General features: G+C 60.0%; 1 protein-coding gene across 4 annotated transcripts in view; it reads right to left on the bottom strand.

The window, feature by feature from the left end:
- Positions 1 to 26,070, bottom strand: part of KCNQ1 (potassium voltage-gated channel subfamily Q member 1) — a 364,451-nt gene that overhangs the window by 118,028 nt on the left and 220,353 nt on the right. The gene's annotated exons all lie outside the window — the stretch shown is intronic.

Raw genomic sequence — 26,070 nt, 5'->3', positions numbered from 1 at the left:
GGGGACCCCGCTCGCTCCCACCCGTTCACAGCAAACGCCAGGGTCCCCGCGTGACAGCCAGGGTCCCAGTCCCATCTGCCTCCTTTGACAACTCTACCCGGATGCTGCTGCCCCGTAACCCACCTTCCCTGGACTGTGGTCTAGTCACCCTCTCCGTGAGACGCGCCCCAACTCAGTTTGGGACATGCCCTTGCCACCTGCTGGCACTGCCTCCTGTCCATTTCCCTCCCAGGTGCTTATCGAGAAATAATGGAGAGCTAAACACATTTCCACCTGAATTTAGTGACTGTCCATGGCACCCCTTTGGAGTATCGACTCCTCCAGTATGCATCAATTTGTACCAAATTTATATCCATTCATGTTCACTTGTGTCAACTTTGTGTCCACATTGTATCGATCTGGGTCAATTTTCTACCTTCAGCCTTGCACCTGGAGCAGCTGCTCACATTTGTCAAACAAACACGTGCATTTCTCTCCACAAAGAATTGTGTATTGATCTAGCTAAATTGCGGGCAGCCCTGCGGTGGAGACCACGATCCCACTTTACAGGTGTGGCTACTGAGGCTGGGGGGTTTTGTTCCTCTGCTGGATGCTTCAGGGAGGAGGAGCGCAAGATGCTGACTCCAGGCCGGGACACCACTTGCCCCTGGGCTCTGCCCCCCAAGGAGAGCAGGGCTTAGGGGTCCCTGGCCTGAGCGTCCTTTGTGCCTGTCTGGGGTGGGCAGGCTGCAGACCCAGTGGTGGATAAATGGGCTATTGTCCCGGCGAGTGCAGTTGACTGCCCAGCGCGCACAACGGCCCCTGTGTCTGCAGAGTCTCGTAGAACCAATCAACACCTTATCGCCAGCATTTATCACCCGCTATCGGCCCCAAATCGGGCAAACACTTCTGGGGAGTTCAAACCCCTGACTTCACAGAAGTCTCTGTGTAATAATAGATTAGGTTTCTGGCGGTTCAACAGCATCCTAGCCCTCTGGGGCAGGTGTGAGGGGGTGGGGAGGTGCAGGGTGCGGGGGGGCTGCCAAGGCTCTGAGCTGGCCGGCCACCTACCCTATGGGACCCTCCTGGGACACCTGTCCCCCAGTCTGAGCCCTCGGGGACCTGACCCGCTGTCTTGCTCTCTCCTGGGGCCAGCCTCTGTGAGAAGGCAGTGGGCTCCGCCTGGACCTGGGCCCCCCCTGCCTTGTCCTCCCTGAGGCCCCGCTCTGACCTGGGCCCCATCCAGGTGGTCTGAGCATCTGCAGGAGAAAGTGGCCTGGGCCTGATGGACAGGGAACAGGAAACCCCCCCGACCTCAGGGTGCTGGGTCTGGGGCACAGGAGACTATGAACCCTGGGGGGCGTGGGAAGGGCTGCGAGGAGCCAGAATCGAAGCAGAAGCAAGGTGCAGAGGGGACGGCAGAGGAGGGACCTTGCTTGGGGGCGGCGGGTGGCCCTTGTAAGTCACGGAAGGGGTCACGTGACGAAGGCAGGGTCTTAGGAGACATGGGGTGCCCGTTGCCTCCCCTTTAACCCCCCACAGCTCCACAGAGGAAGGAACAAAGGCCTGCCCATGTCTGCACCCCATCACGGAGCAAGCAAGGCATGGTCCCAGCTCAGCCACATGTGTCCCCCACCCACGTGTCCTTGAATCCAGGATGCTGTCCGTTTGTGCTTCCAGACCACAGCCCTCTCCACTGGCTGTGTCCTGGAGCCTGATCTCTGCATGGACATCCCAGGCTTCCTCCTGGGGCCTTCCAACTGGGGCCTGGGTCTCCTTACTGGCTGCGACCCGCTCTGCACTCCCCCACCCTCCCCAGTCTTGGGCTCCCTGCTCTTGTTAAGGTAAACTGTTCACTTGACCTTTGTTCTCCAGGGCTGTGTCTCCTCCCCCTTCCCCCAGCCTCAGTCAGGGTCGGCTCCGCTGCAGGACATTAGCCCCAGATTCCTGCCGGAGGCCCCACGCTCCCCAACACCCCGCCCACACCAGCATAATCCCGAAGTGTGTCTGCTTTCTATGGATCCTGCCCCACACAGAGCTACCCTTGACTATCTGCACGCTACAGATAAGGAAGCAGAACCTCAGAGTGGCTGTGAGCCGCCCCTGGGTCTTGGCCAGCTGGGGTTTGAGTCCAGGGTGCCTGCCCAGAGCCCCTCACAGCCCCCAGGCCACCTCCTCACCCCCTAAAATCTGTGAACGCTGAGATCTGGGGGCCTGGGCTGCTCCGGCGCCCCCCTGTTCCGGGGAGGGGGGGTGTCCTTCTGGCGTCTGGCGTGTGATACTGCCTGGCTCCAACTTAGGCGGAAGGGTTCCAGGACTTGAGAACGCGAAACAGACCCGACATAGCAGAAGGCAGGCCCAGGCTCCCTGGCGGGAAGCTTTCTCTGCAGACAACGCAGGGCTTGTTAGGACCCACTTGGGGAATGGGGCTGGGACCGCAGAGCCTGAGCCTCCACCCAAGGGGCTCGAATGTCCTCCCCCCTGCTGACCTCTGTGCCCAGGGCCAGCCCCCACCTGGGAGGGGGGCAGATCCAGGGGAGCCCCGGGCCTAGGTGAACGTGATCTGTCTCTCCTGAAGGAGCATGCAAGTTTGCTGAGTGGCTGGCGGGGGGCTGGGTGCTCTTCTGGAGCCCATGGAAGGCCAGGTCTGGCCCTGGTGCTGGTGGAGGTGGGGGGCTCTGCCCTTCATAGGGAAACTGCCCACCGTGTGAAGCGGGGGCAATTCCAGGGGAAGGTGGACAGGCTAGTCCCCTGACACCCCCACACCCCCTGCTGAAGTCAGCTCCTCCTCGGGCCAGCACAGAAACAACGTGATTTGGGAAAGAGATATCAAATAATGTTCCTCCCTGCTGGGACTGGGCCTTGGCCATCTCTCTGGCCTCGGGCCACCGGCTCGTCACCGACGTCCCGCCCAGAGCCCCTCTGGGCTCCTGGCCACCGCCCTGCCACATGGGCCATGGTGGTGGGGGGGCGAGGAGTGCTCAATCTGGAGCTGGTCACTTCCCCACCCTTGGGTTTGGTTTCCCCAGCTCCGAGGGGGCAGCAGCCACCTCCTTCGGGGTGTCCGGGCCGCTTGAGAGCCCACTGCTGCCTGCGGGAGGCCCCTCCGCCTCCCTGAGATACACAGCTGTCTCCTATTCTCAGGGCACGGACAGTTCCCCCATCCATCTGCAAGCCCTGGGGTCTTCAGGTCAGGAGCCTGGTGGGGGCGGGGGTGGGAGACGAGTCTCCACATGCACCCCCACCTGCGTGGGCCACGCATGCACACACACCCCCACCACACACACACCACGTGAGCAAGCTCAGCTCAGCCCGAGCCACCGTGGGACCCACCCTCGGCCTCCTGCCCCGGCCAGCTGGAAGCAATCTCCTCCGGCGGGCAGGTGGTCCTCCTTAGCTACTCCCGAGAGGCCGTCCCCAGCCCTGCACCCACGCAGCCATGGCCCTGCACGCATGGCTGCTTCGGGGCCCCTTCCCTGCTGGAATGAACCAAGCGCTTTGGAATTCGTGGAGAAATCAGGGGTCTCTCGCCTGCTGTTTTTCTTGGCGAGGCCTTATCACAAATTAGTGGGGAAGCCCGAAGGTTAGGGTTTCAGTGAGTTCAGCAGAATCTGAGAAGCAGGGAGTTGGCCTCCCGCCTCTCCTTGACCCGCAGAGCCCCGGGATGATTAACCGGGCAGGTGACCGGCACTCGGGCCTGGGGAGGCAGCGTTTGCGCAAGCTGCCTGGTTTCAGAGAGGCCAGCAGCCTGCTCCTCCCCCAGACTCCCCTTCGCTGGATGTGGGAATCCAGCTGTGGAGTCTGGAGCCAGGAGTGGGGGGGTGCCTGGGAAAGGGAGAAGGCAAACTGGCCTCCAGGTCCTGGGGGGATGCAGGGACCCTCTCACTAAGGTGCTTCCTCAATCGCAGCTAAACACAGGTCTCTACTTCAGAGATTCAGAGAGACACTCAAGGCCCCAGAAAGAGGACTGACAGAGCGCCTCCACCATGAAAGCTGTTCTTTTGAGGCAAAAGGTGGTAGAGTGGCCTCTCCCTTCCCAAGAGCTGGGCAGCTTGTGTGCTGGAAGCCACCAAAGAGCCGAAGCGACTTGCAACCTGTTGGGAGCACGTCCCCCAGTGCCAGCCCTGCATCCAAGCCCCACTGCTGACGTCTCATGAGTGGTTATGGCCTCGGGTCATAGCCGAGATGGACCTGGAGCTCCCAGCTCTTGCCACCGTCCCTGCCATGGATGGTCCCGGCCATCGGCATGGGGATCTGGTCCCCTTCTCATATATGTCCCTGTGGGGCCAACACTCCTGGGGGCTGAAATGGGGCAGAGACAGGTCGAACCCAGGGTTCAAAACCTGCATTTAGCAGGTGAGTCCACGACTTTCAGCCAATCACACAGGCAACTGTCGGGCTCACTGACTGTCTCTAAATGGCCCTGGTGCCCTGGGGACCTCACGGACCCCAGCGTGACTGCTCTGACAGACCATCCAGTTCTGAGCCTGGCCGTGCCCAGGCGCCACCCTCAGAACCCGGTTCAGGTCAGTGGGTCAGTCACTGACTCGCTGTGACAGAGACGGTGTCCCCACTTCAGAGCTGGGAACACTGAGGCCTGGGCCCCTGAGGACCTTGTTCAAGGCCGCACAGCTGGACCATTGGTAGGGGAGGATGAAGCCAGCTCTGAGACCAAAATCTTGATCCTAGAGACGTTCCTATGTGCAGGGGGCTGGTGAACCTCACCCCCATTCTGACCGCCGACTCTGCCCCAGCCCATCTCTCCTTGGGCAAGTCCCCACGGCCCCATCGGTGAGCCCAGAGAATCACAGCATTGCCTCCTGGGGGGCCGTGAGCAGAGGGGAGGAACGTGAGCAGGGGGATCCTGGGGTCCTCCCGCCCTTCTCCTTCAGGGACTGCAAACGGGGTGCAGTGCTGAGGGCTGCTGGGGGCCTGTCTGGGGATGAAGCTCTGCGTCCCCCATCCCACAGGCACAACAGCTTGCCAGCGAGGCGTCTAGCCCTGGTCCCTGGCCTTCAACACAGAGCCGGCAGCTCAGGGGCAGCCCGGGCGCGGGCGGACGTGATGGGGACCCTGGCTGTCAGCCCTGCTCCCCTTTGCAGAAACCCAATCCGGATGGGAGGACGGCTGTCGCTCCCAAGGATTTAGGACCTTCACCTGGTGGAGCAGGAGGGCTGTCCGCCCCGACAGAATAAGTGGCTACATGCCGAAAGGTGACACCGTCAAGCGATCCCAGGCCTGCGGGGAAGACCATATATTATCTAAACCTACATGTGCGCATGTCCTTCCTTTCCTCTGCTCCTCCTGGACTCCTTGTCTGTGCCTCCCCAGTGACTTGAGTGGAGCGCCCAGGTCCAGATGTGGCTTTCTTTCATGACAGTGGGGGTCCCTGGGCGGGACCCGGGGGCTGTGTGTGGAGGTGGTGATGGGGCTGGGGGTGGGGGGGGGTGGATGGAAGGGCTCGGAGTTGGACAGAGACCGGGGTTTAAATTTCTCCTCCACCCACTGAAGAGAGCCAGATCCTTCGTCTCCGTGGCAGGTCATGGCCTCCTCCCTACCCCCCTGTGACTTCACTGTTCTCATCCCAGACAAGAAGCCTCTCTTCACTCTGGAACTGGGCATGGCCATGGACCTGGGGACAGTTTGTTTGGCAGCAAAGCTAACAGATACACTGCCTCTCTGAGCCTCAGCATCGTGTTTTGGCTAACCTGTTGCTGCTTCCAAGCACACCGGCACACCAGGGGTAGGTCTGTGAACTGGGCCAGGCCTGGGGCTGTCTTCGTGGGGCTTCTGGATGTGGCAGGCACATAAAAGGTGCCACGTGGTCTCACCGATGCCGCCCCTCCAGCGCAGCGAGGTGAGGCTCAGAGAGGGAGCTCAAGGGCTGGAACCAGGGCCGCAACTGGTCTGGGGGATCCACACACCTCTCGTGTTCCCCCAAGAGACCCACGTGCCCCCAGGAGGCTCCTGAGACTCCGTGACCCCTCAATCGTCCCTGTGGTCAGTGGGGACAGCACGGTGCGCACCGCCACCCTGGCGCAGTGGAGGCCAGGCACGTGGAGCTCCACAGAGGGGTGCAGGCGCCGTCGGCGGCCATACCCGCCCTGCAGAACAGGAGGAGGGGGCACCCGAGGGGCTCTGCCTGTGGTCACCCCTCACTCACAGCCCTCTGAGGCCCCCGTGGCTCTTGAGCCCCAGACTCAGCCTCCCAGCCCGTCAGCCGTTCGTGTCTCAGGACCCTGGGCGGGTGGAGCAGCACCGCGGCTTCTCATGGACCACGCTCAGCGCCCCCATGATGGACAGGCTGCCCTGGTGCTGCCCAACCGTCACCTCCCCGGAGTGATGCCCAGCCCCACCCCGGCCGTCTGCGGTCCTTCCTGCCCTCACCCCACCTGCCTTTCTCCACCCGCCAATCTGATGGGGTGTCACCTGTGTGCTCTGAGGTACAGGCGGGTCTGTCCCTGGCCCCCGTGCCCTGACTCACCTGGCTGGGGTCTCAGGACCCAGCCCTGCTCTCAGGGGGGCAGAGGATTCCCCCAGCTGGTGCTGGCAGGACCCCCGGAGGCTAGCTGTGTGCTCCTTGCATGCAGGGGCCGCTCATGCAAGAGGCCAGGCTGCAAGACCACATGGAGGCTGAGCTAGGCATCAAAAGAGGTGCAGGAAGCCCTCAGATGGAGCCGGGCCTCCGGGACTGACCGCAACAGTGTCCTCAGAGTGCTGGACCCACGCAGGGCAGAGGAGCCAGGCCTCCGGGACTGACTGCAACAGTGTCCTCAGAGTGCTGAACCCACGCAGGGCAGAGGAGCTGGATCCTGATGGGCCTCCCTAGACAAGGCCACCCTGGGGCCTCCCTCCACTGGACAAAGGCCTTGCCTTGAAAGGGACTGGGGGACAGAGGGGAGGCAGATAGAGGGCTCCGGGTGAGCTTGGGGTCTCCTTGGAGGCTCGGCTAGCATCTGGCCAGGCTGGGGCGGCTGGCTTGGCAGCTAGGGGGATGAAAGACAGCCCTAGAGAACCCCAGCCCGGCATCGCTGGCCACATCTCAAGCAGCAGGGTGACAGGGGCCCTAGTAAGGCCCTGTGGGGATGAGGAGGGTGGGCCCCCATGCCATGAGAACACCCCCCGCCCACCCGGCCTGTTCTGTAGGGCGGTTCCCACCCCAGCACACAGGAGAAAAGTCTTGAGAAGACTCTTGACCTCCGGAATGTAAATCCCTAGAAATATTTCTTGATACAAGCTGCTAATTCCACTCACACCTTGGACGGGAGCACAGTGCGCACCCTCCTCAGGCCGTGGGGGCGGGAGATAGACAGTGCTCCCCCTGCCCCAGGGCGGGGCCGGGGCTGGAGCTTCCGCCCTCAGAGTGCCAGCAGGGGCTGGCTGGTTAACGGCCTTGAACAAAGGCCTCCCAGGCTTGGGGTCCCCTCGCACACAGACCCTGCAGGGAGCCTTTCAACCCCCAAAGCGCTGCCTTTTAACTCAGCCTCCTCGGCAGGACAAACAGGGGAAGAAATTAGTCGTGGACGCTGCTGGATGTTTTGTGACTTGTCCTGTCGTCTCCCTGGAGTTGGTCTGGCCCTGGCAGCTCGTCCCCTTGACATTCAGGGAAAATAACCTGAAGCAGGCCCCCGCCGGCCCCCTCCTCACCTTTTTAACTCTTTATAAGCTTCCAAAGAAAAACCCCCCTTCTTGCATCTGAGCCTGGCCTCTGCAGGTGCCAAGGGCTGTCTGTCTGTGGCTCCGAGTTGCAGACTGTGTCTGCCCACCATGCCCTTGTCTCCGGGAAACTCTGGAGGCAGGCTGGTGGTGGTGGTGGGGGTTGGGGGTGGGGGTTGTTGATTGGCCTCTGGGATGGGAAGACCCAGGGGAGCCCCCTCAGCCTCTCGGGGCCAAGCTCCAGTGGCCAAGGGTTCTAGGCCAGTCTCCGACCCCCAGCAGCCTACTAACCCAATTAACTGAGAAAAATGAGGGACATTTGCCCTAAATACTCTAGGGGCCTAACTTCCTTCAGGCCACAGGAGAGATGCTATGAACTTTCTAGAAGGCATGGGGCCCTTGGGCTCCAAAAGCCAGGCCTGCCAAGGGGTAGGGGGTGGCAGAGGCTGCTCGTACTTTAGCTCCCATTCTCAGGGGCCACTCTTGGGCCCCCGGTGCCCAGAAAGAGGGCCCTCGTGCCGGACACTCTGGGAAAGCCCCGGCAGGGGCTCGGCGCTGCAGGCAGGCAGGGGTTAATGGCACGCTGTTGCTGTCGGCCTGCCCTGGGCCCATTCCCCTTGCAGAGAGCAGCCAGGTGACCTTCGAGGGGGCTGCCGCTGCTTTGGGAGGCTCTCCCAAGGCCAGTGGCCTCCTCCTGGCCTTCAGCTGTCCCCTCGCAAGGCCAGCATGGGCCTGGCCTGAAGGAGGCCTGACCTCGGCATGGCCCCGGAAGGCGGCCCAGCCAGCGAACTGGTGCCTGCGTGTGCAAAACCGCCGGATGCGGACAGCTGCCCACACGCGCATCCTCGCGAGACCACCGAGGCTCTCGACGGGTAACAAGGGGCAGGGACGCTCTGTCTGCCTTGAGGCTCTCCATCCCGCGTGTCCCATCGACTCACAAGGATGCCCAGCCCCCGAGCCGCCTCCCGTGGCAGGACTGTCTCCCGGCAGGTCTCAGCGAGGTCGGGGATTGGACCCCGCTGTCTGGCCACCCCAGCCTGCGGGGAGATGTGTAACTGGGAGACTGAGAGTCAGCATGTTTGTACCCACGGTGGGTACACAATGGGACAGGGACACACGATGTACGCAGCCTGGCCACAGATTTGCGATAAGAGCTCCATCTATTCATTTCTGTCTTTCATAATGAAGACTATGGCAAATGAGGATGTCTCTGGAGGTCACAGCCAAGCTGGGGCCATTCGTTTCTCCGAAACCACGTAGCCTGTGGCGGCCCCAGCTTCGGGTACTACCAACAGGGTTCGGGCATGGGGACATCAGACAAGGCTGCCATGCAGCAGTCAGCATCGTGACCGGGGCTGGCAATCCCACGAGTGTTCTTAGGCAGAGACAGTTTTCCTGACTTGTTATTTCGATCTGTGCTCCCCAAGTTCTGGGGAGACGCGTCTGCCTGGCGTGACACTGACACGAAACACCGTCAGCTCTGGTGATGGCTGGACACACGTATTCAGGGCCTCACACCCACCTTTGAAGGCACGGGCTGGATAGCATCCCTGACTGAGAGATGCGAAAGTCCAGGCAGGGGAAGTCAGCCCTGTATCCGGGGCACACGGCTCCGAGGCGGCCTCTTGTCCCTGCACACTCTCACGGCGGCGACAGTGAGGACCACATCTGCAAGGAGGATGGGGCTTGGGCCACACCAGGTGGGCACGGACACTCAGGGTGTCCTGAGAGCAGCTGCCCCTCCCCTGACACACAGGTGCCACTGGCCGGGCCGCCGACCTATGCAAAGCCACGTGGGGGTGTCCCCGGAAGGCCCGTGGCACGCATGCGCACCCACAGTCACAGCTCCAGATGCCTCGCGGCCACTGGGAGCCAGCTCCTGGAAATGGGGGATCCCTGCCCTGCCTACTTCTGGTCCCCACCACGTAAAGCTCCGAGGAGGTGGTCATGGGATGGGGGAGGCCTCTGTGAGTCAAGAGGATGGGGTGGAAACAGAGTGAGGAGGGGGTTCAGCCAGGCAGAAGGGCGGCCAGGCTGCACTGGGCATGGCTTCCAGTTACCGGTGCCCAGCGGGAGGAGGGTGCATGTGGGTGATGGCCGGGGACGGCAGGGTGAGGAAGGAGGCGTCGGGAGAGCAGAGGCCGAAACCCTGCTGTGAGCCCTGCCCTGGGTACCGAGGAGGTTCTCCAGGGTTCTAAGCCAGGCTGGGCATGTTGGCCTGTCACCCCCTTGGGCTTGTCTTGAGAAGGCATCAATCCCACCAACCAGGCTATGCCCTTTCAACAAGGCAAAGCTGGGGAGAAATGCGTCTGCAGCGGACGAGCTCTTCCCAGGCTCCGGGACCAAGGTTAGCTCTTTCTCTGGGGTCCCCAAGGCATCCTGACGCTGAGCTACCCCCTGGGGCACTCAGACCTGAGGTCTGGGGGGAGCCGGCACATGGCGGGGGTCCGGTGGGCTGCACCTCACCCTCGGAGCAATTTTCCCGTCTCTCCCCTCCCCAGTGCCACCCTCAGGGAGCCCCACATTCCACTCTTAGGAGAGCTTGTGCTCTGAAGAAAATAAGAAGCCAGTCTGTAGGGCCGGAGGAACTTTCTTGAAATACAGGAGGTGGGGGAGGGGGGCTGTGACTGGTGGGAACTCCCCTCCCCCAACACCGCAGCTCCTCCTGGCCTGGGGCCTGGTGGGGCCTGGCGGGGCCTGGTGGGGCCTGGCGGGCGGGCGGGGCAGGTAGTGCTCTGGGAGCAGGGCAGGGAAAAGGGCAGAGAGTCAGGAAGGAGGGAGGGAGGAAGTGGGGGAGGTGGGGAGGAGCGCGCCGACCGTGGCCACCTCCATCTCCTTTCTGCTGACTTTCCAATATCGAGCATTTTGGGAAATTTAGTACCCTGCACACGGAAGGCCAGGCTGCAGTCAAACGCGCCTGACGGGCCAGCTGTGACTGCTCTCATTTTAGGGCAATCCACGAGCCGACACTGCACACCCCGCCCTCCCACAAACAGCCCTGACTCCGCCGAGGAGACCCAGAACTAGCAGGGGTTGTGGGGTCCGTCTGCCCTGCTGGGAGTGAGAAGGAAGGGGGATCGCTCTGCTCAGGCACCCCTCTCTCTTCCCACCCCTGGTCCTTCCGGACCCCGGGGTGGCTTGGTGCCCAGCAGCCCCCTCATCAGCAGTTAGCAAGACCCTTTCCGCAGCCGGGGCCAGACTCTGGCTGATCATTAACTCCTCCAGGACACGGTGTGGAGTCTGCAGGCCTGCCGGGTGTGGGAGGCCCGGAGGAAGGCCCAGCTGGCTAGCGTTTCGATAACAGTCCAACCCCCCAGTAATGGCCCAATTCGTGCTGGGAACCGTGTTAGCACCTCGCAGGCACGAATCTCATTTAAGCTCATACATCGCCCCGCGAGGGAGGGCCCGTGCTCCCCAGCTGACCCTTAGGAAAAGTAAATGTCAAGGCTGAGCACATGAGCCTCAGAGGCGGTGGAGCAGGACGTGAACGCGGGCCTGCCCTGGGTGCTGGGGGTACGTCCCAAGTGCCTCCAGCTCGATGCACAAGGCCAGAGCCCTGCCACAGAGCCAGGCGAGGTCCCAATAAGGGGGCCAAAAAGAAGAGACCCCCATGTGCAGCTTTCTGACCCCCAGACTCTGATGGTCTCCTTTCTCCTGGGGGGAAGGGCCCCACATGCCTCAGCCTGTCCTTCCAGGCTCTCTTCCCTGCCCGTGAGACCAGCCTGGCTCCCTGTGCAGGCCCCCCGCTGCCCCACATCAGACAAGCAGCCGAGAGGGAAGAAACCCACCCCCACCCGGCCAGCCCAGGGCCCGAGCCGACGCTGCACCTGACGTCGAGCCCCGCACGCACGCCCAGTCACTGCGGGGCAAGCCCCCCCGTGCGCCTGGCCTTGGGCTGGGTACCATCCCTGGAGCCAGTCACTGCCCGGGCCTTGTTACCTCCGGCTCTGGGCCGCCTGCGCCTCCCTCTAAACGCGGAAATCGAAATAGTGCCTCCAAGCCAGAACGCGAACACCCTGCTCCATTCAAGGTGGGCCGCCCGGTTCTGGATCCCCCTCCAGGAGAAGCACCACGCCACCTGTGCTGTCCACAGCCCCCCAGCTTAGCGAGAACCCGTCTTGGGCTGGTTGGGGCCGGGTGATCGCTGGGCAGCCTTCAAGATGTGTTCGGGGGGTGGGCAGGCAGGGAGCGGAAACCCACCAGGTACCGTGAACCACGGCTGTCTGCAGCGACAAGACTTGGCAGCCCAACCCTGGGAACCGGGCGGGCAGCCGCGTGCTGTCTGGAGGAGGGACACTCAGGAGCCCCTAGGTGGCCACAGGTGGTGGCACTGCTGGCCACTGGGCTGCCTTGACCACCGTGGCTCGGCCGGCCAGCCAGCCGCATGGCTCCACCGCCTGAAACTGCCTCCCCAAGGGGACCCCAGACGATCCGTGTCGGAGGAAGCCGAGAGGGCCTCAAGAGAGGAGAGTGTTAACCACTCAGTCGTGTCCGACTCTGCGGTCCCACAGACTGTAGCCCACCAGGCTCCTCTGTCCATGGGATTCTCCAGGCAAGAATACTGGAATGGGTTGCCATTTCCTTCTCCAGGGCATCTTCCAGACCCAAGGATCGAATCTGGGTCTCCCACAGTGCAGGCAGATTCTTGGTCTGAGCCACCAGGGAAGCCTTGGCTCCATGCCTATTTCCTGCTTCTTTTGCAGCAAGAAACCCACCTGAGCCTGGCTCCAAGAGGGGCACAGATCTCTGTGGGGCTATTTATGACCAACCCAAATGTGAAAAATTGTAAGGGATACAAATAGCAATTAATGTTGGCCCAGCAAGCAAGACAAACGAGGTGGGTGAGAAACGGGGGCTCTGACCTCCCTGGGGGGCGGGAGGGGTCAGCACTTGACAGGAGTGCTCCCAGAATAGGTGAGGTCAAAGTCAGGGCGCGGCCCCGGGTGGCTTAAACCCTCTGAAATCTGCTTTTACAGGAGGGAGTTAATCCCAAAGCCGCAGGCCTGAGGTTGTCAGGGAAGCCCTGCTTTATCTCAGGTAATCAAGCCCCAAATTTGTCCCTGGAGTAAAAGGGCGGGCGGCCTCTCCCCTACCCTTCCAGCTAGAGGGGGCTGAACGGAGGAGCCCTGGGGATGGTTTCTGAGCCAGCTGCCCTCTGCCCACTCAGCCACTAGAGCCTGGGCGCTGCGGCAGCTCGCCCACCCTGGGAGGCTGGCGGCTTCAGGAGGATGTGGGGCTTCAGGTTGGCGCGGGGGCCACCCTAGCCAGTCAGCCCTCAGGCCAGATCTGCCTGGGATGCGGCCAGAGGGCCAGAGTGTGATCTGGGGGTGCCCCAGGAGGGCTCCCCACCACCCGAGCCAGCACCTGCTCCCCACATGAGAGAGGTCCTTCTGGATCTGGCTGCAGGGGTGGTCACGAGCTCTGAAGGCCGGCGGGGCCCAGGGTGGGTGGGACGGGGCTTTCTCAGGGTGTGGCGGCCCCCAGCCCCTCGCAGCAGGGACCAAGGTCCCCCCACCGCCCTCTCCCTGGGGCTCACGTGCGGCCACGCCTTGGCCTGTGCTGCGCAGCCTCCTCCTTTGAGAAACCCTCCCCGGCTGGCCTCGACTGATGCCGCACCCCCTGCCTGCCTGCCTGCCACCCGCCGCTCCCACAGGCTCCTCCAAGCACAGGGCCTGTCCGACCCTGTGCCTGGACCCAGGGGCCCAGAGACGAGGAGGACAGAGAGCAGGGCTTTGTCCCCACTGATGGCACGACGGCCACCCTGACTCCACCGGAGCACCCAGACCTGGCAGAGGACCACATGAGGAAGGCAGACCTCGGGGGCGGGGGAGTCGGGCAGGAGCCACAGGGCCCGAGGGGCTGACCCGCGGTGCTCAGGCTGCACCAGGGGACTGGGCCCGGCCAGGTCGGGTGCAGAATGCCGGGATGGTCCTGCGAAACTTCCCCGGGGCGGGACACGCAAATAGGACGCCTCCAACCGGGGCCCCGGAGAGGCCAGGATTGTCCACGCCTGTCATAGCCCTGACCGCTGGGCGGGGGCAGGAAAGGGGCCTTTCTGCCCACGGCTCAGGACCAGGAGTCCTCTGGTGACCAGACTGCCCGCTTTCCGAGGTAACGCCCTTGGGGGCCCTGGCCTGGCACCTCCGCTCCACCCCTGAGAACTCCCCCCCAAGTGAGCGGGGACCGAAGGGGACCCGGAGAACAAAGGTGGGGTGGGGAGCAGCATGCTGGCCGGTGCGTCTGTGGGGCCGGGCTCCGAGTGGGTATCTGCCCATCTGGAAGCAATATTGCAGTAATGTAAGACGGCCAGAGGACGGGCTAGTCTCTGAATACGTGAACTCTACAGTGAGGAATATGGATTTAATGGATAATCTTACCAGCAGCCAAAAGAACCCAGATTCCTCCCTGGGCCTTCACCCTGCACTTGGCTTCCACTGCGGCCCGGCCCAGCCAGGGGCCAGCAGCGCCTGTGGCCGTGGCCTCCAGAAGTGGAGCTGACCCACCATCTGAGCTCACTCTTTTCTCTCCTCGGGTGGGAGTCAGGGAATGGAGGCTGCTCCGGGAGCACCACCAGTTTCCCTCCTTAAAACACCCCCACGTTCACAGGGAGGAAAGTAAAGTTGAAGAAAGTAAAACATACCAGCCGGGCGGAGGTGGGGTGATTAATTAAGATCTACAATGGCTGTGACACGTCCTGGAGGCTGGGGGAGAAGGAACCGTTTCTGCAGCTCTCCCTAACTTAATAGAGCTGGAATAATAAAATAAAACAATAAAAACCACAGTGGAAAAGATGACTGGAGCATTTTTATGGCGAGTGGCAGAGAGGAGCCCAGGAGGGCCGGTGGAGAGCAGTGAACAATGTGATTCAGGGAACGCATCCAGAGGGCCGGGGGAGGTGCGGGTCCGGCTGGCGGCACCAGGGGGTGCGGGGGCCGCCCACACACAGTTCATGGAAGCCGTGTCTCAGGCCACGTCCTGGCTGCTCTCTGGGATCTCACTCAGAGGCTCATGAATCCCTTCCGGACATGAAAAACCCCCAGACCCCAACGGCTCAGAGGGGCGCTTCACAGCACCATGCGGCTTTCGCCGGCCGCCTCCCAGTGAACCCATGCCAGGGGGTGGCCCACATGTCAAGGCCTCTGCATCCTCCCATGTCGGGAGAGTCCACCCTCCCCGTTCACAGCCGGGGGTCGGCCCCGTGGGGAGGAAGGGCTGGGAGTCCCTCCACTTCCCCTGCAGCCTCCTCACCGCATCCCTCCTGAGACTTTCAAGGAGACCGCGTGTATGCCTAGAGCCAGGGGCCTGCAAGAAAGTCACGCGCAGAAAAGGCACAGGAGCCCCTGGGCTCCGGGGTGTGTGTCCCCGCCACGGGGTGTGGCTGCGGGCCAGGCGAGCAAGCGAGACTGCGGTGGGCAGGGCGTGCCCCCGCCACAGGCACCCCTCCACCCCTTCTGCACACTTGCACGGAAGCCCCCCAAAGCTCCGAAGCTCAGCTCTATCTCACAAGGTGGGATGAGGCTCAGAGTCTGGCACGTGGGCCTCCAGACTCCAGTTCACACACCTTCCTTCGGCCTGGGGGAGGCAGGTGGGAGGGGAGCCCTCACTGTCATCCCTGGGAGCCCTGCTCTGAGCCTCCCCACAGCCTTGGGGGGTGCTAGTGAGCACAGCACCCCATCCTGGCCCCGCCCTCAGGGATCCTGTAACGACCTCCCTGAGGCCCTGAGGACGAGGAGCCTCACAGGCTACAGGCGGGGAGCCCTGGAGTCCCTCCACTCCACACTGCTGGTCCCCAAGCTTAGCAGAGGGCAAGGTATACAGAAGGCGCCCAGTAAGTGCCACTGAACAGACAAATGAGGGCAGACAGTGATATTCATGGCTCAAAAAAGGCAGGGCCACAAAGCCCCTCCGCAGCTCCCAAAGGACTCAAACCATCACCTCCTCAGATTTGGTCTCCTTGCTGACTTTCTAGGGGTCAGGGAATCCAGGGAGGGTTTCTCCGTTCTACAGATGGAGAGACAGACCCAACGAGGTCGGACATACCAGCTGGCAGGAATCCGATTTGGTCCCCACAGCCCCATCCAAGGGGAGAGAGACAGGTGAGCAGCCCCGGCCACCTGCCACCGGCTCCAGGAGAGCTCACGGTGAGCTGACTCTGCCTCCCATCAGAGGCACCCTCCTCAGAAGCAGTGCCAGGACCCTCCTCTCCAGGGCTGCAGACTGGATTTGAGACCCTTGAGTTGAAAGGAAATATGAAAAATTGAATTCCTTTTATAAGCTGCCAAAGTCCTGTTTGCCTGGCGGGGAGGCCCCGCGATGTCTCACTTGGTATTTAGGACTATTTATCAGTCGTGGGGACTCGTGATAAAACAGCTTGTCTGGGAAACAGTCCAGTGATTCCTGCAGACCTTCCTGGGCTCTCCACACCCTGCACCCACTCTCGGGGTGCACTATGGTTAAGACGGCAGAGCTGTAGGCTGCAGGTGGCATGCTGCTTGGTGGAGGATGATCAAGGCCTGTAAAGGCCCATGGGAGCATCGTGATGTGAGCGGCAGTAGCTCAGGGACCCGGCCGGGACTCGAGGAAGCTCCCAGAGAAGGGAGGGGAGTGAACGCCCCAGGCAGGAAGGCAGGATGTGTGGACTTGGACCAGAGCAACATTTTGGGCATTGCCACAGACAGGGCCAAGCAGAAGCATTGCTGGAGCCCAGAAAGAGAGGCCTCAGGGCCTGGGCGGCGGGGGGCTCTGGGGAGGGCGGATCTGGAGGCTGGGCAGGGCCAGCGGGTGGGAAGGAAGCAGGGGTCATGGTAGTGCAGAACCTCCGGAGGATCCGCAAAAGAAGTGCGAAAGCTATCCTCTGAAAGCTAGAAGACATTCTTGAAAGAAACGAGAGACGACCTAAATAAATGGAAAGACGTCTCCCACTTACGGACTGGAAGACTCAAGGCTGCGAGATGCCGGTACTTCCCCGCCCTGATCTACAGTTTCAGGGCAGAGCCTCTCAGAATCCCAGCCGGCTTGTTTACAGAAATTGACAGGCTGATCCTAAAATTCACAGGGCAATTCAAGGGACCCAGAATAGCTGAACAGTCTCAAAAAAGAAGAACAAAGTTGAGGACCCACACTTTCCGATTTCAAAACTTACTACAAAGCTACAGAGGTCACGGCAGTGTGGTACAGACATACAGATCAATGGAACAGAACTGAGAATTCAGGAATAAACCCATACATTGATGGTCAATTGATTTTTTGCTCAGAGTGTGTTCAAGACCATTCTTTGGGAAAAGTATAGACTTTTTAACAGTGTTGAGATAAGTAAGCATCTACATGCCAGAGAATGAAGCTAGACTCCTACCTCACATCATACACAAAAATTAACTCAAATGGATCCCAAACCTGTATGCCAGAGCTAAAACTATAAAACTCTTAGACGAGAACACGGGGATAAATCTTTGTGACTTTGGATTTGTGCACTGTTACTTAGATACAAGACCAAAAACACAAGTAAGAAAAGAAAAAAAGTAGATAAATTGGATTTCATCAAAATTTTAAGAGCCAAAGGACACCATCAAGAAACTGAAAAAACAACTCACAGATGAGAGGAACTTATATCTAGAATATTTCAAGAATTCTAATCACTCCACATGTGTGTATGCTCAGTCACTCAGTCGTGTCCAGTTCTGCGACCCCATGAACTATAGCCCGCCAGGTATGAGATTTCCCAAGCAGGAATACGGGAGTGGGTTGCCATTTCCTACTCCAAGGGATCTTCCCAACCCAGGGATTGAAAAACTTCGTCTCTTGAGTCCCCTGCATTGGAAGGCAGACTTTTTAAATTTTTTTTTTTTACAACTGTGACACCTGGGAAGCTCAATTACTCCATGGTAAAAAGATAAATAACCCAACCGAGAAATGGGCAAAAGGTCTAACTAGGCATTTCATAAAAGAAGATAAGATAAATGGCCAACAAGCACATACAAAGATGCTCGATATCATTAGCCAAGTCAAAACCACAATGTGGTATCTAGTCACACCCACTAAGATGGTTAAGATGAAAATGAGAGGCAGTAACAAGTGTTGAGGAGGATGTGGGGAAATCAGAGCCTTCACACGAAGCTGTGGGAACATGAGATGGTGCAGCCACTCTGGAAAACAGTTTCAGAAGGTTAAACATTGGGCGACCTCACTACTCAGCAATGACACTCCTCCATGGATACCCGAGATAAATGAAAATACACGTCCATAAAACTTTGTACCCGAATGTCCATGACAGCATATTCATAATAGCTAAGAAATGGAAAGAGCCCAAATGTCCATCCGTGAATGAACACATAAATAAAATGTGGTCCAGCCATAAAAGAGAGTATTATTTGCCCATAACAATGAATAAACCAAGGATACAGGCTATAACATGATTGAACCTTGGAAACATTATGCTCAGTGAAAGAAGCCAGTCAAAAAGACCATACATCGTGAGATTCCCTTTCTATAAAACACCCAGAATAGGCAAACCCATGCAGACAGAAGTAGCTCTGTGGCTGTCCGGGCTCGGGGAGTGGGAGGGGGAGCGGGCAGTGACGGCCAGAAGAGGCGGGCTTTCTTCCTGGGGCGCTGAACACGTCCTGGAACTCGTGGGGACGGTTGCACAACTCTGAACATACTAAAATCACTGAATCGTACATTTTTAACTGGGTGAATTCTATCTCAATAAAGCGGTTATAAAAACAAAAGAATCAAAACCAAAAAAAAGACCACCAAACAAACAAATAACCCTGCAGGAGGCTAGCGCCTAGCAGGCCCTGAACATAGCAACAACGCCCCCGCCCCACCCCGCCTCCAACTCCAGCCTGCCCCGGAATGTGCTGGGGCCCAGGAAGCCCCCAAGGGCCCAGGGGCCCCCTGGCTCCTACCCACGTCTTGCTCCGGGGCTCCCAGGTTGGATGTTTCTCATGGTGAAGGCCCAAGGACAGGGAGCCAGAAGTCCTCTGCAGCTGGGGCGGGGGGCGGGGGGCCTGGAAGCCGTGCAGCAGAGTCGGAGGCTCCCACGCCCCAGGGCCAAGCTGACGTGACTAAAGCTAAACAGACCCCATGCCACGGTGGGGTTATGGCCATGCCGTGCAGCGCGCAGAGCCCCTCGCCAGCGATGGCAGCCGTGGGGAGGGGTGGGGAGCAGGCAGCCCCAAAGGTAATTTGCACACGGAGTTTATAAGGCCCCTCAGCTCTTTTAAACATATGCTTCTCTGATTATAAACAGCTGATGGCTCACAAGATTCAGATTTTCCAGCAAGGCTTCCAAAAAAAGATTACACTCCAAGCGGAGAAAGGTGACCGGGTGCTTTGCCGTGGACGTAAACCCAGCCATGTTCTCCAGCAGCTGCAGCCGCCCCTGTTGCCAGACTCTGAGCGTATCCCAAGGAGGGCTTGGGCGCCCGGCCGTGGGCCTGGGGAGGAAGCCGGGTGGAGGAGAGGGAGCCCCCACCTCTGACCGGGTCCTCTGACTCCTCAGAGTGAGGCTGCCTGCCGGAGGCTTGCATTCAGACCTGGTCCGGGGCTGAAACCTGGCCTGGGGCTGCTCAGCTGCCCCCGTGGCTGGCATCAGAGGGCAGACCCTGGAAAGGAGAGGATTCTGCTGAGGACGCGTGCAGGCGGGTCTGCTCGGTGCCTGCAAGAATGAAAGCCAGTGTGGACTGAGGCGGGGTTCTCAGAGGCTCCCCAACTATGTAAAGAAGAATGTCATGTCAAGGGGAACAGTCAGCAAGCAGGGTGGGGTGGGCCCCTGTCCTGGTCATCTGTTGGGGGGCCCCGGGGGGAGGAACCTGGCTCCAGGGCCTGGCACCTCGGGGGATCCGTGGCCCATACCACCCACACCCACCTTCCCGTCCAGCGAGTGCCATGTCCACGGCCGGGCCGCCCATCTGAGCCGTGCGGGAGCCTTGCAGACGGAGCCATGTCCTACACCCTGAGGCCAGGTGGTAGAGAGGAAGGACAGACAGACAGAGCCAAGACGCCTGGGGCCCAAAGCACACACATCACCTGTGTGATGACCAGCAAGTCCCTTGACCTCACTGTGCCTCTGCTCCCCTACCACCACAGTGGGTTGTGATGGGATTAAACGAGCTACCGTGTCTGGGTCTGACAGACTGACCACCTCGAGCTGTTGGCAAAACAGACGTTCCTACGTGGAGGGGCCCCAGCCATGCCCACTCATCACTCTCTTGGGTCCAGGCTGCTCTGAAGCCTTGTGGGGGCTCCCAGTTGGACACCAGGGTGGGCGGCCCAGAATACCACCTGTGGGGGAGTCCTCGGGGGCGGGGGCTGCCCGATGAGGCAGGGGCTCGGTCCCCACATGGGGTCCGTGTCCAGGCAGGCACACGTCTGGCCCCCGGGGCTCTAGCAGAACCCCGTCCATTCCCGCCGCTTCTGCCTTTTGTCCCAACGAGCACTAGCCTCTCCCAAACACTCAGGAAGAGCAGAAAAATGGGGGGCGGGGGTGCCTTCGGTGGCCTGTCCACCCACAAAGGGCCTCCCGCTGTCCCCCCAGTGCGCCTGTTCCCCTTTCTCTGTGGCTGGCTGACAGAGGAGGCAGCCATCAACGTTCGTGGGCACAGAAAACGCAGCCAGGACACAGCTGGCTGCCGAGCCTTCTCCCAGGCCTTGGTCCCGTGAGAACCAGCTGTGTGGGACAAGACATCGAGGAGTTCGGGATCTGTCCTCCAGCACATAGGCCACAACTGAGGAACAGGAAGCTGTACCCACGGGAAGGACTGCAGGCAGGAGGAGAAGGTTGGACAAGATGGTTGGATGGCATTACTGATTCAGTGGACATGAGTCTGAGCAAGCTCCAGGAGATGGTGAAGGGCAGGGAAGTCTGGTGTGCTGCCGTCCACGGGGTTGCAAAGAGTTGGAACATGACTGAGCGACTAAACAACCACCACTCACGGGAAGCAAAACCACGGAGCCCATGTGCAGGTCCACAGCCAGGTCCTGAGGGCGGGGCACCAGGAAAGGAACAGGGAAGAGAGGACGGCCATGAGAGCAGGCGGGCCCCGCTGGCCCCAGGCTCGTGTCCTGCAAGCTGGGCTGGGGTCAGACCCGCTCAGGTGAGTAGGGAGCACGGTGACGGGGCCCCTTGATGCCGGGGGGCCCTGGAGGCTGCCTGGAGAAGTGGTGTCTCCAGCCTCAGGAGAGAGCAGCCCAGAGGCCGGGCGTGTCCAAAAGACCTGGACTTGGATATCCTCCGGGGGAGGAAGAGTCCCCTTGCTACAGTGGCTAGGTTACAGTCCAGCTGTCAGCTTCTCCCTGCCACAAGCACCAGGTCACAAAGCCACCGCCCTGCTGAGACGGACCGCTTTCCGCGGCCCAGAGACCACCCACTGAGAGAGTGGGACCTGCACAGGCTGTGGTTCTCATGGGAACTCCAGGCTAATAGTCACTGGCCTGGAGGCAGAATTCCAATTCTAAGAGAGTAGAGATAGGACTTGCCTACCTTGTCAGGCCTATATTGTCCCGTCGCAGCACGCTTTCTCCAGGGGCTCAGATACCACCTTTCCAAAAGCCATCAACCACTGGGGAAGTGGGCAGGCAGGCAGGCAGTCTGACCCCTCCGGGCTGCCTCTGCAAGTGTCAGCTTGAACCTGGCAAGGGTGGCTGTATCTGCTAGCTACTGCCAAGTAACAAATCACCCTACAACCTCACAGCTTCACGAATGTTCACAGAGAGGAACACCTATTATCGCACACTGGGTGGTCCTGGCCCAGGGTCTCTCAAGAGGCTGGAATCAGGACGTTGGCCAGGGCCACTGTCCTCTGATGGCATGACTGTGACTGGAGGGTCTGCTTCCAAGATGGTGCGCTCACGGGGCTGTTGGCTGGAGGGCTCCATTCCCCACCAAGTGGACCCTTCCACGGGGCTGCTTGGGTGTCCTTGCAACATGGTGGCTGGCTTTTTTCAGAGTCACTGACCCCAGGGAGGGCAAACATGGAGGAATGCACAATCTGACCTTGAAAGTCAGACTGTGTGCCTGCCACCATTCTCTAGTTGTCAGAAGCAGGCGACTAAGTTAAGTCCAGACCAGAATCAAGGTGAAGGGAGGAGCCTCTCCTAAAACCCCACAGCCAGAGGGTACCAGTCAGATGGCCTTTTCCTCCCATTCCTGTCCTTTTGGTCCAAACTCCACCCGCAGCCCCTCACAGCCGATCAGCTTGCAGATACCACTCATCTGAGGGCTGGTGGGTTTCACTGCAGCTGCCGGGCCCCTCAGCAGCACACGGCTGAGGACACAGTGAACTCTGCAGCGAACTGTCCTCACCACAAATATCAGCTGAGGACCGTGCAACGGTTAAAAAACAATCCATAACCGCTAGAGCTATGGAGATGGGACTTCTGGTCTGAATGCACATTTCCCAGAACCTGAGAAAGCCTTGAAAACACTTTCTGGGGTGGCCTTGGCACTGTCCACGTCCTCAGAGGCTCCGGGCCCACCCAACCCGAAGGGCCCGGAGATTAGGGATGAGTGATGGCTGTGGAAACGGCAGGCCTGGGCAGGAAGTGGGGGCAGACGTGCTCTGGGGCGGGATGCGCCGTGGGAAGAAGCTGCCTCTGGAAGGTAGTGATAAAAAAGGCTCTGTAGGCGACGGGTCTGGCAGGGCCCAGCTCACTTTGCTTTCCCACCCCCTACGCCTGGCATGCAACCAGGCCCCAAGCAGGTGCTCAGGAGACAGCTGCTGGGCTAACCCGCATCGAAGCGGGGGCCCTGGGGGAGTCGGGGTTGGCTCAGGGAGGCTTGGCCGTGCAATGCCCAAACATACACACGCACGGCACAGCTGCCCTCCTGATGGGAAGTGGCCCACACCCCACACTGCCACTCAGCAGGACCGCCTGCCCTCGAGACCCCCACCCATCCGGCATCACGTTCTTGCTGACCCCAATTCAGGAAAGGAAATCTGCTCGTGAGGGAAGGCGAGACTGACCTGAGGGCAGCGGGATTGTCTAAAGGCACTTCCCCCACCCCGTAATTCCACTCCTGTTTCCTTCTTGGAGAAGGGGTGCTGGGGGGGCCTAAGAACAGCCTGGAATCAGGAGGCGCAGGCCCTAGCTGGCCACACTTGCGCCCCACCCTTGGCCCAGGTAGCTAACACGGGGAGGGTACCAAGAGACCCATGCCCGTGGAGGGACACCCCCCAGGCCATGGGGTGTCTCTGCAGCTGGGGGCAGGGGAGGAACTGACACCAGTACACAAGTCTCTTAAGATCATCCAGCTGACCCATAACCTTCCCTCCAAACCCACCCTACGGTTTCCGGCAGCTCACCCTCGGCCTCAGTCTCAGAGTCCTCCCTAAGCTGCCTCCCGTGGGAGCCCTCTGCCTGGCCGTTTCTTCCACCTCTGCGGCCACTACCTGCTGACCAGGCTCCTGCCTCTCTCACTGGGCAATGCCGAGTCTCTCCACAGCCCTGCTGGGCCCCCTTGCCTCCCTGCCCCCTCCAGTTCTCTCTCCATTCAGCAGTCAGAGTGATCTTTCTAGAAGGGAGACCTGAGCCTCACCACCTCTCTCCCCAAGATTTTGCAGGGATGACCCACACTGTACTTCATCCCCACCCTGGCCTGCAAGGCCTCCCCACCCTCTACGGGGGTGTCAAGCTCTGAAGTGCAGAACACAGCCCAGGGAGATTCGGGGGACAGAGCAGTGGGTGGGGATGGGAGGGTCACAGAGCCCCCACCCAGGACAGCTGTGGGGGTGGGTGTCGCCCGCAGTAAGCACGCAGCTCTGACAGGGACCTGGGGAGGGGGCTGCCGTGGGCAGGGGACGTGGAGATGGTGGTCTCCACCGTCTTGGCAACTGCGTCAGGCACACAGGGAGACCCCAGGCTCCTCAGCCCTCTCTGCATTCCTGTCCACTCCCGAGAGCAGCATGGGGAGAGGCGCCTCCCGGGGAAGATGGGGCTGAGGCGGCCACGTGGCCCTGGGCCTCTCAGCTTTGGAGGGAAGCAGCTCTCTGGGAACCTGGCTGAGCTGAAGCTGGTCCCACCCTGAGACTCTCGGGGTGGGGAGCGCTGGAGGCAAACTGCGGCGCCGAGCACCCCTCAGCCAGGCCTGCACCCCTGGCGCTCAGGGAGGACCTCCTGCCCCCTTGCCCTCCCCGGCCCCGCGTGGAGAAGAGCTGGTGTTTCCTCCGGGACACGGCGGGGCTCTGGGCCCCATCCGTACTTCTGTGCTGGCAAAAGCAGGAGAATTAGCTCAGCGACTTCCTCCCTTAATCCCCCGCCCCCATCCTAAATGCCTCAGAATCGAGAGAAAAGCCCAGTGGACGTTTGGAGCCTAATTCTCTTCAGCTGTGAGTGCGTGTGCGTGCGTGCACTCGGGCGGGTGCAGGGGCCCTCAAGGAAACCTTTTGAACCCCAAATATCAGTGCCGGGGGGAGCAGCCCTCACCATGGACAGATGAGATAAACCAGATGCCCTCTGTCACATGGGGAGCCAGAGTCAAGGCCGCCAGATGCCCAGGCTCTCTGTTCCAGGCCCACCCCGCAGTCCTGATCCCAAGGTGACAAGGGCCGTGTGCCACGCCCCAGGGCCTCCAGGACCAGGGAGCCCCTGTGGCTGGCCCCGGCTGGGGAGGGACCTCAGTACAACCCAGCAAGGAGCTGGCCATGCCTGCCGCCCCCTCGCTTAATTCTGCCCATGTGCCCAGGGCCAGCTCCAGGCTCCCCTCCCCCGCTGCCCGCCTGGCAGCCCCCAGTCTGTCCCGGGCTGGCCTGGAGTCTGCCCAGCCTCACAGGCTTCTTCAGCCAATTCCCACGTGTCTCTTGTCTCCCGACGAGACAACAAACCCCTCTCAGTCTCGGACTGTTTTCCTCTCTGTCTCCCCCAGAGGACCAGGGGGAGGCGGGGCCGGGGGGCGCACAACAGGTGCGCCGGGCTGGCGGGCAGCACTGGCTGATTGACAGCGCCCCATGTGCGGTGAGGGGGTGAGGGGTGAGCACGCGGAACCACCCTTCCCCAGCACCATGTCAGAGAGGACAGTAGCGGGCTCCAGGGCCTGGCTCAAAACGTGAGCCCGGGGAGACAGTCACACAAGCACACACAGATGCACTGCCCACGGCGTTCCTCCGCGAACCGGTCTATGAGGGGACCGTCCAAGGGCCTGTGGTCTCAGGGCCTGAGATGAGAGGGTACACTGGGGCAAGCCCCGTCACAGGAAACCACGCACGCGTGAATTCAGCCACTCTTGCAACGTGCCCCACCCACGTACATGATTAGAAGCCCATGTTTCTTAGCTATAAGGTCAAGTCAACTTGATTTTAAGGATTTTTTAAAAATCAGTTTTCAAAACTTATGGTTCCCAAAGCGGGAAGCAGGGGATGGATAAATTAGGAGTTTGAGATTAGCAGATAGAACTACTATATTTAAAATATATAAACAACAAGGACCTATTGTACAACACAGGGAACTATAGTCCATATCCTGTAATAACCTTTAATGGAAAAGAATCTGAAAAAGAGCATATACACACACACATCTGAACCACTTTGCTATACACCAGAAACTCACATAACCTTATAAATTAACCTCAATGAAAAAACATCAGCTTTCAAGATGAAAGTCTAATCAACATGCTTTGTCAGTCTTTGCTGGGAAGAGGTGGGCACCATTTTAAGTGGATTTGTTTTACATGACTTTTCATCTCATGCTTAACATCCTTGGATTAAAAGCAAACCCCAAACCAAGATCTAAAAGCTGGGAAAAAGCTGGCATTTATGAGTGACGACTAGAGGGGTCTAACCTGGTACTTCCTACGACAGAGCTAAGGAAAGCAACCCAGGGATCACCGGTTCTGACAAAGGAGAATGTCCAGAGCACTCGGAGAATTTCTTTTCTGTCTTTCCTTCTGGAATGTAAACCCCACACAGGCAGGGATTTTTGTTCTGTTGAAATCTCTGAAATTGTTCTGAAGTCCTGGGGCTCCTGCACCCCTGACATTTGGAGGTGGGGCTGGGTGGGGATGGACAGACCGGAGGCAGAGGTCTGAACTGGATCCTGCTTGCTCAGAGCGGTGAGAGCCCGCTGCCTGGGGGCACTTTGGACGTGCTGTCCTTGCACTGATTTTCTGTGTGTTCCCTCTATTCCTGTCTTGGCAGCTTTGTGAGGCTGGTAGCAACACCTCTATCTTTCAAGTAGGGGTCTCAGCATGGCAGATTGCGGCCCAGAATGCCAGTCCCTCCCCGCCACTCTTGGCCAGTGAAGAGGGTCACCCCTGGGGAGTGGAGACAGAGGCAGAGCAGGCACAGGAGGCCAGAGAGTGCTGTGGCACCACTTGTGAACCTAGACTCCAAGCCCCTGGAACCTGCTCCATTGTCCCATTAGACTTGACTCACAAAACACAAGTTTGAAGATAAAATAATTAATAATTTCAAGATGGTGACAAAAGAGTATTAAACTCAA

Source organism: Cervus canadensis, chromosome 29 (assembly GCF_019320065.1).
Source record: "Cervus canadensis isolate Bull #8, Minnesota chromosome 29, ASM1932006v1, whole genome shotgun sequence".
NCBI lineage: Eukaryota > Metazoa > Chordata > Mammalia > Artiodactyla > Cervidae > Cervus > Cervus canadensis.
The sequence above is the reverse complement of the archived record's forward strand: the minus strand, read 5'-3'. Positions and strand labels throughout refer to the sequence as shown.